The 12,231-nt window shown below is 45.1% G+C and overlaps 1 long non-coding RNA gene across 1 annotated transcript in view; it reads right to left on the minus strand.

Annotated features, from left to right (window-relative positions):
- Positions 1-610: 610 nt before the first annotated feature.
- Positions 611-12,231, minus strand: part of LOC126266659 (uncharacterized) — a 77,628-nt gene continuing 66,007 nt past the window's right edge. Inside the window, exon 4 of the long non-coding RNA XR_007548904.1 lies at positions 611-706. This is a non-coding gene — a long non-coding RNA (uncharacterized LOC126266659). The remainder of the gene's footprint in view (positions 707-12,231) is intronic.

Genomic DNA, 12,231 nt, shown 5'->3' on the forward strand with positions numbered 1-12,231 from the left:
CCATCACCGTTCCCTTTGGATCCCTACGGAATTCGGTGCTCTCCGATACACACGATCGAACAGTGGAGGAGTGGTACTCAAGCGTCAACTTTAGGTTACAATATCTCCGGATGTAATTAACATTTTACAATGCAACAAACGGTACTGATTACGTATTTGTTTATATGTTCAGATGTGCTAACAAAACTAACGGGGTTCCACTTGACAAAAACGTAGGTTTGTGTTAAAAATCATACTTCCGTGCATTTTTTTATGGTTTGTATTAACCAATTACACTAGCCCCTCTCCTCACGTTCGGTCTGTGGAATCGATTCGTCAGTATTTGATGTGGTTTACGAAATATATCCAGCGGTAACGTTAGGTGACTCGCCCTGTATATGTAGATGTACATACTTTTCCCCCTCTATGTCGATACATCGATACTATTCTCGGTGTACTGAGGACCGATAACCAAGTTCTTTAGTACCGATACACCGGGTTCTCGATATTTTAAAAAATATCGTCGTGGCGCCTGACGGCCTGGACGACAGGTGGTCCACTCACCAGCAACAGGCCGACGTCGTTGAGGGGCGGCACGTCACGCGAGGAGTCCGCCATGAGGTCGTACTGCTCGTGCCCGACGGCTCGCCGCACCACGCGCCACTGGCCGCCGCCACTCAGTGTCGCCGTGCCCGCCAACACCGACAGCACCGACGCGTTCTGCACCCTGCGAACAGGCCACCGTTTAACCTGCAGCAACCACAGAGCTTGTTAAAACGACACCTCTCTGCACGTACAGGGGTTGGGTAAAAATGTAGAAACACTGCGAGAAATGCTTGGTTGAATATGAACGGAGATGCTAGTGTAGTGGCAACTTCCACCACCGAATGTATCAGGATAACCAAAAGTAGCAGGAAGACACCAAATGTAGTGGATGGATGCCAGTAGGTGCCGTATTAAAATTCGACTAGAACTTTCGAAGTGATTTATTGGTTTTTAGCTACAGTGGCCTCGTTCCTCTCTGCGTCACAGGGTCCTGCATTGATGAGGAAGTACCCCAGCAGCCCAATAATGCAGTGCTGTGTCGAGCCGGCCTTGTACGGCCCGTTGAGTTCCGATGCTGCCATGGCTGCACCAGCAGCAGACTCAGCGGCGAAGTGGCCGAGCGGCTCTAGACGCTACAGTCTGGAACCGCACGACCGCTACGGTCGCACGTTCGAATCGTGCCTTGGGCATGGATGTGTGTGATGTTCTTAGGTTAGTTAGGTTTAAGTAGTTCTAAGATGTAGGCGACTGATGACCTCAGAAGTTATGTCCCATAGTGCTCAGAGCCATTTGAACCATTTGACTCAGCGGCCACCGTCCTCATTGTCTCAGCGCTGCTCCGCTGGAATCTGTAGGCCCTTCCCGCTGCTGCGTCCTTCCTCGCTGGCGTAGGTGAAGATCGCGGCGACAAGCGCCCACGATCCGGCGTCCGAATCTGCGGCCCTCGCCTCGGGATGTCCCCGGCGTGTGTCAGGAGCCGAGACGACTGCCCGCCGTAGCGAGCCGAAGAGTATCCCGCCGCTGGCTGGCTGCGAACCCCGCGTCGGCCTCAGAGGGTCGAACTAACGACGCGCCGTGGACTGGCGTGCCATCTGTTGCTGCTTGTAGCCGGTGGTGTGACATGCCTCGCCGTGTAGGAGTTAGAATACGGCACCTACTCGGCTGTGTGCCTCTGTTTTGCCAAGCGCACCGCTTCACGTCATGTATGTTGTTGTTGTTGTTGTTACTGCTCTGGTCTTCAGTCTTGAGACTGGTTTGATGCAGCACTCCATGCTACTCTATCCTGTGCAAGCTTCTTCATCTCCCAGTACTTACTGCAACCTACGTCCTTCTGAATCTGCTTAGTGTATTCATCTCTTGGTCTCCCTCTACGATTTTTACCCTCCACACTGTCCTCCAATGTCATGATTCAAATGGCTCTGAGCACTATGCGACTTAACGTCTGAGGTCATCAGTCGCCTAGAACTTTGAACTGATTAAACCTAACTAACCTAAGGACATCACACACATCCATGCCCGAGGCAGGATTCGAACCTGCGACCGTAGTGGTCGCTCGGTTCCAGACTGTAGCGCCCAGAACCGCACGGCCACTCCGGCCGGCTCCAGTGTCATGTATGCATAACACTTATGTTCGCCAGTGACCTTTCTGCCTGCGACTTGCGACATCCAAACTGCTGAATGTGCCTTCCCCCTCAGTTCTATGCCCCTGTGGCCTCTACTTGCCTTCGCAACTGCTGGTATGCATGACCCACTGCTTTCCGGCCCGCACCTGGATGTAACTTGTGCTCAGAATATCGCATAAAACTAACTTTCCATATCCTAAACAGCTGACTAGCAAGACCGAGGTTGAGGTGTTGTATTTAACCACGAACGGCACCTGTGCAATGTCTTCAATGCGTTGTAAGTGTCTGTCGTGAGCACAAAAGTGTTCAATGTAGTTGTAGTGCATTTTGTTGGTGCTGAGTCGATTCCAATGTGGACAAATTATTGTTGCTGTTATTGTCTGTGCTTCTCTAATCAAGGATCCGAAGTGTTTGATTTTTAAAGTGGCACCATATCGAAGACTTCTGACGCTTACAGCAAAAACGGAAAAACACTGTACGGTAAGTCAAAATGCGGACGAAACTGTGTATCGAGTGATCGTGATAGAATGTCATTGCCGAGGGTTGTGACGGAAAATATAAGAGCGACAGAAGCAAAACTCACTGCATAACTGAATGTCATACTTGTGAATCGTGTCATAATGGAAACAACACGTAGAGGACTCCATGAGGAAGGAACTGCAGGGCGAGGTGGAACTGCAAAACGACTCAACAATGATACAAACAGGGAAACATGGTGCCGAAGCCATAAAACCTGACTATGGAATAACAAAAGAATGTCTTATGGCTGGATAAGGCTGGCCGCGTTTACGTCCCAAGAGTGAAACTTGACGAGGGTTCGCTGATGACTTTGGCAGCCGTATCATGGTGCTTCATGTGGCCCTCTGCAATGTCGTATTACTAACAAGAATTATGTGACTACTTTGGCCGTTGAGGACCATCATATGGTACAATGTTTGCTCCACAATGGTGATGCTGTGTACTAAGATGATAGGGCCCCTTTCACAAGGTTTGCATCGTCCTAGGGTGCTTTTGTGAGCAGGAGGATGAACTGTTGCATCTCCCCCAGAAATCATTGTCACCAGATCTCAACTTTGGACAGAAGGGTACGTGACCGCTCTCCACCTCCATCATCGTTTCCTATGCTTCACACAACTTTGCAGGAAGAATGGTATAAGATTCATTTGAAAGTAGGACGCTTTTATACATGCCTAGGCGATTGGAAGTTGTGTTGAACGCTAACAGTGATTGTACAACATATTACGAATGGTAATGTATTGTTTTTCTTGGTTCCAAATTTTTGTCCAACGCTGTAAGTGTTGTCTAGTGAAATTCGTCATACGACGGTCACTCCAATAGAAACGCACACTATTTTTGTAAAAATACAGTTTTTATTCTGCATCTGTGGAATTTTTACAGTGTGTAGATACATCCTTCCCGCTTGTTTTCAAACTTAGTTCAACCCGTTCCCGTGTGTGGCGCAGTCACAGCATGTCTTCAAGATGGCTGCTACACTTGACGTTCGTCAGAAGCAACGTGCTCTCATAGAAGTCCTGTGCTGTGAAAACGAGACAGTGGGAAACATCCACAAGAAGTTGAAAAAGGTGTATGGAGATGCTGCTGTCGATCGCAGTACAGTTAGTCGGTGGACAAGCAGGCGACGTGATGAAAGCGGGCACGACAATTTTGAGGATTGTCCTCGCAGCGGCAAGCTTCGTACTGCACACACTCCAGACAATGTGCAGAGAGTTAAGGAATTGGTGACTGCTGACAGACTCATCACAGTGAACGAATTATCATGCTACGTTGGGATAGGGGAAGGAAGTCTTTTCAGAATACCGAAAGTGTGGCCGTTAAAAAAGGTTTGTGCCAGGTGGGTTCCCAGGATGTTGACAGTGGCTCACAAAGAAACAAGAAAAACTGTACGCAGCGAACTTTTGGAACAGTACGAGAATGGTGGAGATGAATTTATTGGAAGAATTGTGACAGGTCATGAAACACGGCTGCATCATTTTTCACCAGAGACGAAGAGGCAATCAATGCAGTGGTATCATGCAAATTCACCTAAGAAAAAAAATTCAAAACCACACCTATGCTGGAAAAGTTATGGCTATGGTGTTTTTCGATTCTGAAGGACTCTTGCTTGTGGCCATCACGCCAAGTGGAACCACCATAAATTCTGATGCATATGTAACGACACTGAAAACATTTCAAGCTCGACTGAGTCGTTTTCGACCATATCGGCAAAAGCAGGATGTTTTGCTGTTGCACAACAATCCACGGCCACATATCCGTCAAAAAACCATGGAAGACATCACAAAAACTTGGATCGACAACACTGAAACACGCGCCTTGCAGTCCTGCCTAGCTCCATGTGACTATCATCTCTTTGGGAAACAGAAAGACTCTCTTCGTGGAACAAGGTTTGAAGATGATGACTCCCCTTGTGCACGCTGCCAAACAGTGGCTTCAACAGGTTGGTCCAGAATTTTACCGTGCGGGTATACAGGCACTGGTTCCAAGATGGCGTAATGTAGTTCAGAGGGATGGAAATTATGTGGAGAAATGAAAACGGTGGTTAACTGCCCACGAGCTTTCGACATGGAGCTCCTCTGCCATTGCCAAGTGATTGACTGTTGTGTAAATGCAGCTGCCTCGCTTATGTAGCCACACTGCCTTCAGCGACGTCAGTTAAGGGGTGTCCCGCACCATATAAGGAAACGTGTTGGTGGCGCGACCGCCGCGTCCGTTTGAGCTCCCCAATCACGGGCTACAGGCCGTACTCAGCTGCAACCACCGTCATTATTGAGGGTATTGTCCGATATTTTGATCTCCATTGCTTCATTTATTACGCTATCGCAGAAGCTGTTGGTCTGTTTAATAATAGAAGTATCGTCGAACGCAATTCGGTGTCCGTTTTTCAGTGCGTGGTCCGCTACAGCCGATTTTTCTCCATAGTGTCGGAGAAAACACCTTTAATTTTCCTTGCCATTCGTGGACGTCCTTATCTGCCGTAATTCCAATCGGTGTCTCGGCACAGCATTTAGCGCAATCTTACCCAGACCGATCAGTATCTACACGCCACCAGCTCCCATTCCCAGCACAGAATCGTTCTGTCATGAGGAACTTAGTACAGCGAGCTGAAACCGCCTCGGACGCCGAAAACCTGCCGAGGGAACTGAGCCACTTATGTAAAGTTTTGCCGGCCGTTGTGGCCGAGCGGTTCTAGGCGCTTCAGTCCGGAACCGCGCTGCTGCTACGGTTGCAGATTCGAATCCTGCCTCGGGCATGGATTTGTGTGATGTCCTTAGGTTTAAGTAGTTCTAAGTCTAGCGACTGATGACCTCAGATGTTAAGACCCATAGGGCTTTGAACCTTTTTTTGTAAAGTTTTGAGGGGAACGGTTACAACAGACAAATTTCGCAGGCAGTTTCATCTAAGGCGCGAAAGCAGAAGGATCCCGAAGAAGACACAATGAAGATTGCAAAAAATGGTTCAAATGGCTCTGAGCACTATGGGACTCAACTGCTGTGGTCATTAGTCCCCTAGAACTTAGAACTACTTAAACCTAACTAACCTAAGGACATCACACACATCCATGCCCGAGGCAGGATTCGAACCTGCGACCGTAGCAGTCGCACGGTTCCGGACTGCGCGCCTAGAACCGCGAGACCACCGCGGCCGGCAAGAAGATTGCATTTTCATCGTCTTGTGGCTCAATAACAGGGAAGATTAGCCGGCTCCCGAAGAAACATAAAATTGACATAGTCCCCAGGCCTCCAGCAAAGATCCAATAATGAAGCCTGTGAAAGGCGATGTAGGCCTCAGAACGCCTGGAATATACGAAATGCCTGTGGGTGTCGACAGTTTTATATTGATCAGACAGTCCACACTATTAAACACCGCAGCATAGAAAATGATAAAAGTTATTTCCGCTCACATTATCCAGAAAAATCTGCTGTAGCGGAGCATGCACTGGGAAACCAACGAATTGCATTCGACAATAGTTCTGTTATGAAACGGACCAACGGCTTCTGGGATAGCGTAACAAATGAAGCAGTAGAGATCAAAATATCGGACAATACCCTCAATAAAGACGAAGGATTGCAACTGAGTACGGCCTGGGATCCTGTGATTGAAGAGCTGAAGTGGACGCGCTGAGAACTGTGAACTGCAAATTCAACTTTGTGAACAGTGTTAAAATTTATTACTAGTGTCGAGGAGGTCTGGTACCAAATATCTGTGTATGCATGACATGCGTAAGAACTTTCGTGCGATCATTCGACTTCGGCATCATCAACAATCACCCGCGTCGTGTCGGTTACGCGTACGCTCGTCCAAGTGATATTGTGGGTAGATAATCATCAAGATTGTTAATTGGGATAAACATTTACGACCCGGAGTGTAAACAGTGCAACCTGTGATTTCTTATCTTCTCAGAATATAGTTGTTCATACCAGACGAAGAACAGTGTTGTGCTTTGACATTGAGTGGCTCTCCAAACTTGCTTGCATATTTAGATAGATAATTTCAGGCAGGCCAGCAGCAGTGTGGAGCAGGACAATACGACCGCCGCGGGATTATCAAGTAAGTGGTGTGGACAGGCGCACGGTCAAGGAACGACAACCACTTTAAGGGACCCCCATCCCCATTTGTACCACCGGGCGTGTTACAGTCCTACAGCGATCGAAATATGCCTACTAATAATATGTTACGGCTGTATCGGATACAATAAAATTTTATCGGTTGGATGAGGCAGTAAATCTTGTTTGAAATGAGAACTGTTAAGCAGTAGAGACTAAATGGCGTAAGCGAGCTGTTATACCATTTACGCAGAGCATAGATCTTAAATTAAAGCTGCTGTACAGCTGCGTATTTTGTTGTAGTACTAGTAATCAGCAAGACTCTATAAAAGCAGATTTCAGTAAAATATGCAATTCTCGTTAGTATGTAAACACATAGTAAAGAGTTAACACGATTAGAAACGCATTTCTTCCCCTCAGATGAGCGAGCGAGCTAGCTCAGGTCTACCCTTGTGACGCACGCGCTTTGGCCTGTCTTTCTTGTAGGCCTGAGGCAGGGCCCAAGTGACGTCACTGGCGGCAGCGCGGCTGTATAAGTGAGGCTGCGGCATTCATCTGACAAACACTTGATAATGGCAGAGGAGATCTCCGCCGAAAGCTCACGGGCAGGTAACCACTTGACGTGGCTTGAAACCCGAGAATATTGTATTAACAAATGTCACGTGTTCCATAGTAGAAGAGCTGTTTCAAGGTGGCACACGACCGGCGAAGCATGGCGTAACCGTCCACACGTTATGTAACTAATCTTAAAAGTATACAGACATTTTCCTCGACATAAAACTCCGCAATTGAATGAACTGTGTCCTCCAAATAGCTTCAATGTGTTATACTATCCTTAAATATGTATAACTCGTAATATAGGGTGACACACAGGAGACGGTCGGTTTTTAATGAAATAATACTCAGCCAACTTTAAAATTAATGCATGTTTATTTACACAAAATCAAAGCTCATTATTTGCCATTTTAGTTAACTAAGTTATTCGTGAAAAATAATGTCGTCAAGGTGATGTCCATCATTTCGAATGCAGGACTCAAGTCTCTTCTCAAAATCCTCCATCACACGGACTAAAATCTCTGCAGGGATGGCAGAAATTTCTTGAATGATAGCATTCTTCAACTCGTCCAAATTTCGTGGTTTGTGGTTATAGACACAGTTCTTAAGGTACCCCAACAGAGGAAAACCACATACTGACAAGTCTGGAGACCTGGGACGCCAAGGAACATTGCCAAAACGTGAGATAACCCGACCAGGAAACATGCGCCTAAGAACTCTCATTGAAGTGTTTGCGGTGTACGATGTTACCCCATCCTGCTGGAACCAAACCCGTTTTAACGGGATTCGTCGTCTTCTTAGTTCAGGTTTTAAGAATGTTTCAAGCATACGATTGTTGTTGTTGTTGTTGTTGTGGTCTTCAGTCCTCAGACTGGTTTGATGCAGCTCTCCACGCTACTCTATACTGTGCAAGCTTCTTCATCTCCCAGTACCTACTGCAAGCTACATCCTTTTGAATCTCCTTAGTGTATTCATCTCTTGGTCTCCCTCTACGATTTTTACCCTCCACGCTGCCCTCCAATACTAAATTGGTGATCCCGTGATGCCTCAGAATATGTCCTACCAACCGATCCCTTCTTCTAATCAAATCGTACAACATATTTCTCTTCTCCCCAATTCTATTCAATACCTCCTCATTAGTTATGCGATCTACCCGTCTAATCTTCAGCATTCTTCTGTAGCAACACATTTCGAAAGCTTCTATTCTCTTCTTGTTCAAACTATTTATCGTCCACGTTTCACTTCCATATATGGCTACATTCCATACAGATACTTTCATAAACGACTTCCTGACATATCTACATACGATGTTAAGAAATTTCTCTTCTTCAGAAACGCTTTCCTTGCCATTGCAAGCCTAAATTTTACATCCTCTCTACTTCGACCATCATCAGTTATTTTGCTCCCCAAATTGCAAAACTCCATTACTACTTTAAGTGTCTCATTTCCTAATCTAATTCCCTCAGCATCACCCGACTTAATTCAACTACATTCCATTATCCTCGTTTTCCTTTTGTTGATGTTCATCTTATATCGTCCTTTCAAGACACTATCCATTCCGTTCAACTGCTCTTCCAAGTCCTTGGCTGTCTCTGACAGAATTACAATGTCATCGGCGAACGTCAAAGTTTTTATTTCTTCTCCATGAATTTTAACACCTACTCCGAATTTTTCTTTTGTTTCTTTCACTGCTTGCTCAATATACATATTGAATAACATCGGGGATAGGCTAAAACCCTGTCTCACTCATTTCCCAACTACTGCTTCCCTTTCGTGCCCCTCGACTCTTATAACTGCTTTCTGGTTTCTGTACAAATTGTAAATAGCCTTTCCCTCCCTGTACTTTACCCCTGCCACCTTCAGAATTTGAAAGAGAGTATTCCAGTCAACATTGTCAAACGCTTTCTCTAAGTCTACAAATGCTAGAAACGTAGGTTTGCCTTTCCTTAATCTAGCTTCTAAGATAAGTCGTAGGGTCAGTATTGCCTCATATGTTCCAATACTTACACGGAATCCAAACTGATCTTCCCCGAGGTCGGCTTCTACTAGTTTTTCCATTCGTATGTAAAGAATTCGCGTTAGCATTTTGCAGCTGTGGCTTATTAAACTGATTGTTCGGTAATTTTCACATCTGTAAACACCTGCTTTCTTTGGGATTGGAATTATTGTATTCTTCTTGACGTCTGAGGGCATTTCGCCGGTCTCATACATCTTGCTCACCAGAAGGTAGAGTTTTGTCAGGACTGGCTCTCCGAAGGCCGTCAGTAGTTCTAATGGAATGTTGTCTATTCCCGGGGCCTTGTTTCGACTCAGTTCTTTCAGTGCTCTGTCAAACTCTTCACGTAGTATCAAATCTCCCATTTCATCTTCATCTACATCCTCTTCCATTTCCATAATATTTTCCTCAAGTACCTCGCCCCTGTATAGACCTTCTATATACTCCTTCCACCTTTCTGCTTTCCCTTCTTTGCTTAGAACTGGGTTTCCATCTGAGCTCTTGATATTCATACAAGTGGTTCTCTTTTCTCCAAAGGTCTCTTTAACGAACCGAATTAACAGCAACTGTGCCCCCCTTTCCTTCAAAAAATAAGATCCAATAATACCAACAGAGTCAAGAGCACACCAGACAGTTACTTTTCCTGAGTGTAGAGGATGCTGGTGGATAAAGTGTGGATGCCCTGGAGCCCAGTAACGTAGGTTTTGCTTATTCACAGTCCCGTTTAAATGAAAATGAGCTTCATCGCACATCAATAAAATTTCACTTTCACTCAGTCCCAAAATCACTTGCATTCTGTAAGCGAAGTCTTCTCGTACATCAAAATCTGTTTCCTCAAGTTGTTGGACAATGAGCATTTGGTGGGATGGAATTTTAACTTTTTATGCAAAATTCGTCTAACCGATTCACGATTGATTCGTAACTCACTGGCATGACGTCTAGCTGGGCTTCTGACTGCCGCTTGTCTTACCCTTTCAACATTTTCTGGTGTCGTTACTCTGCCTCTCGGGCCAGGATGCTTCTTATCCAGTATGTTTCCAGTTGATCTGAAGTTTTCGCCCCCTCTGAGGATTGTGTTACGGCTCGGAACAGCTCCATGTCGACGGCATTAAACCGCGCACGAAACAATCGCTGCGTTGCAATAACAGACTCACCATTTTTCATGAAACTGTCATAGACAAACACTCGTGGTTGCAAGTCCCACTGCTCCATAGTGTGTGATTAAATGAAATGGTGTCTTGTGTGGATCGGAACTATCCCCACCACGTCCACCTCTCACCACCGCGCCCTCACAACTACGAAGTTCAGAACCGTCCGTCTCCCGTATGTCACCCCGTATTTGCAGAAAGTGCACAAGGCACAAGCTTATGTCTCACAACAACAAAAACAGTAGAAAATGCCGGAATCTGCGGTTTGTAGTGTGCATTCCTTCATGTGATTCTAAAATCAGTCACCAAACTGAAATACTGAAATACCGGTCATGAAACACCATGTGTTCCTAGATATGCTCTACTCGACATTCAATACTCTGCTCCACGTATTAATCGAAACTTTAAGTGGAACAAACATGACACTGAACTACTTTTGCTCTTCGTGCTATTGTTGGTCTTGGAAACAGGAGAATGAATTTCCTATCATACTGATGCGAGCCGCATTGCATGCACTGGAGTAGCGTTTAGTGTCACTTTCTGGATACTACCGGTCGTCAGTTCGAATCCGATCGCCGGCAAATATTTGTCGTTTAATATTTATGATTTCTAGAAGGTCTCGAATTTTTTATGTTAATGTTTGCATATTCTAGAATATACGATGTCTCTGCGACATTCTCCCTTCTCTCCTGTTCTGTGTGTACATTTGCGTCCACACTGTACACGTTTTTAGTCCTAAGCATTGTACTTCATTGACGACCCTGCATTCGCATTTGGACTGGATTGTGGTTACGGAACGGAAAAATATTCTGGGGTAACTCATACAGAAGACTAAGGAATTTAGTTAATAGAGAAGCTAGGAAAGCAAAAGAAAATTTTCTTGGAGAAATGTGCAGGAAAGTAGAAGAAAATATGCAAAACGGAAGAACTGATTTAGCCTACAGAACAGCAAATCAATTTTTTTTTTAACAAACGTAAACACAGTACTCTCAGGCACAATAGAAAATAAAGAGGGGAAAATGCTGTTTGGTGAAGACATGCTGAAGAGATGGAAAGAATACATAGAGGAGTTGTATGCTGGAACACCTCTTTCGGAGGAAGTAATAGGAAGAGAAGAGGAAGTAGACGAAGATGACAAGGGAGATGACATTCTGCAAGAAGAATTTGACAGAGCTCTAAAAGAACTACAGGACAACAAAGCAACGGGTATTGATGACATCCCTGCAGAACTAATAAAGAATGCTGGTGACGGCATGAAAATGATGCTGCTTAAACTTATTAGGTCCATCTATAACACAGGAGAGATACCGACAGACTTCCAGAAATGTATCATTGTTCCTATACCAAAGAAGGCAGCAGCTACAAAATGTGAACAGCACCGAACTCTTAGCCTAATATCACATGCATCAAAAATTCTCATAAAAATAATTCTGAAGAGAATTGAAGAGAAGGTGGAGGATATGCTGAGTGAAGATCAGTTTGGTTTCAGAAGGGGATTGGGAACAAGAGAGGCGATTCTGGCACTAAGACTCATTATCGAAAAGCAATTACAGAAAAATAAACCAACTTATATTGCCTTTATAGACATGGAAAAGGCATTTGATAACGTTATCTGGCAAGAGATGTTCAGAGTGCTGAGGAAAATTGGAATAAAGTACAAAGACATCCGCGTGATACTCAGTTTCTATAAGAATGAGGTGGCAGTGATTAGGAACTGTCACCAGGAACAACAAGCAAATATTAGAAAAGGGGTAAGACAAGGATGTGCTCTCTCTCCTCTTATATTCAATGCTTACATCCAGGAAGATATAGACCAAGTTCGA

The sequence above is a fragment of the Schistocerca gregaria genome, chromosome 4 (genome assembly GCF_023897955.1).
Source record: "Schistocerca gregaria isolate iqSchGreg1 chromosome 4, iqSchGreg1.2, whole genome shotgun sequence".
In the NCBI taxonomy this organism is placed as follows: domain Eukaryota; kingdom Metazoa; phylum Arthropoda; class Insecta; order Orthoptera; family Acrididae; genus Schistocerca; species Schistocerca gregaria.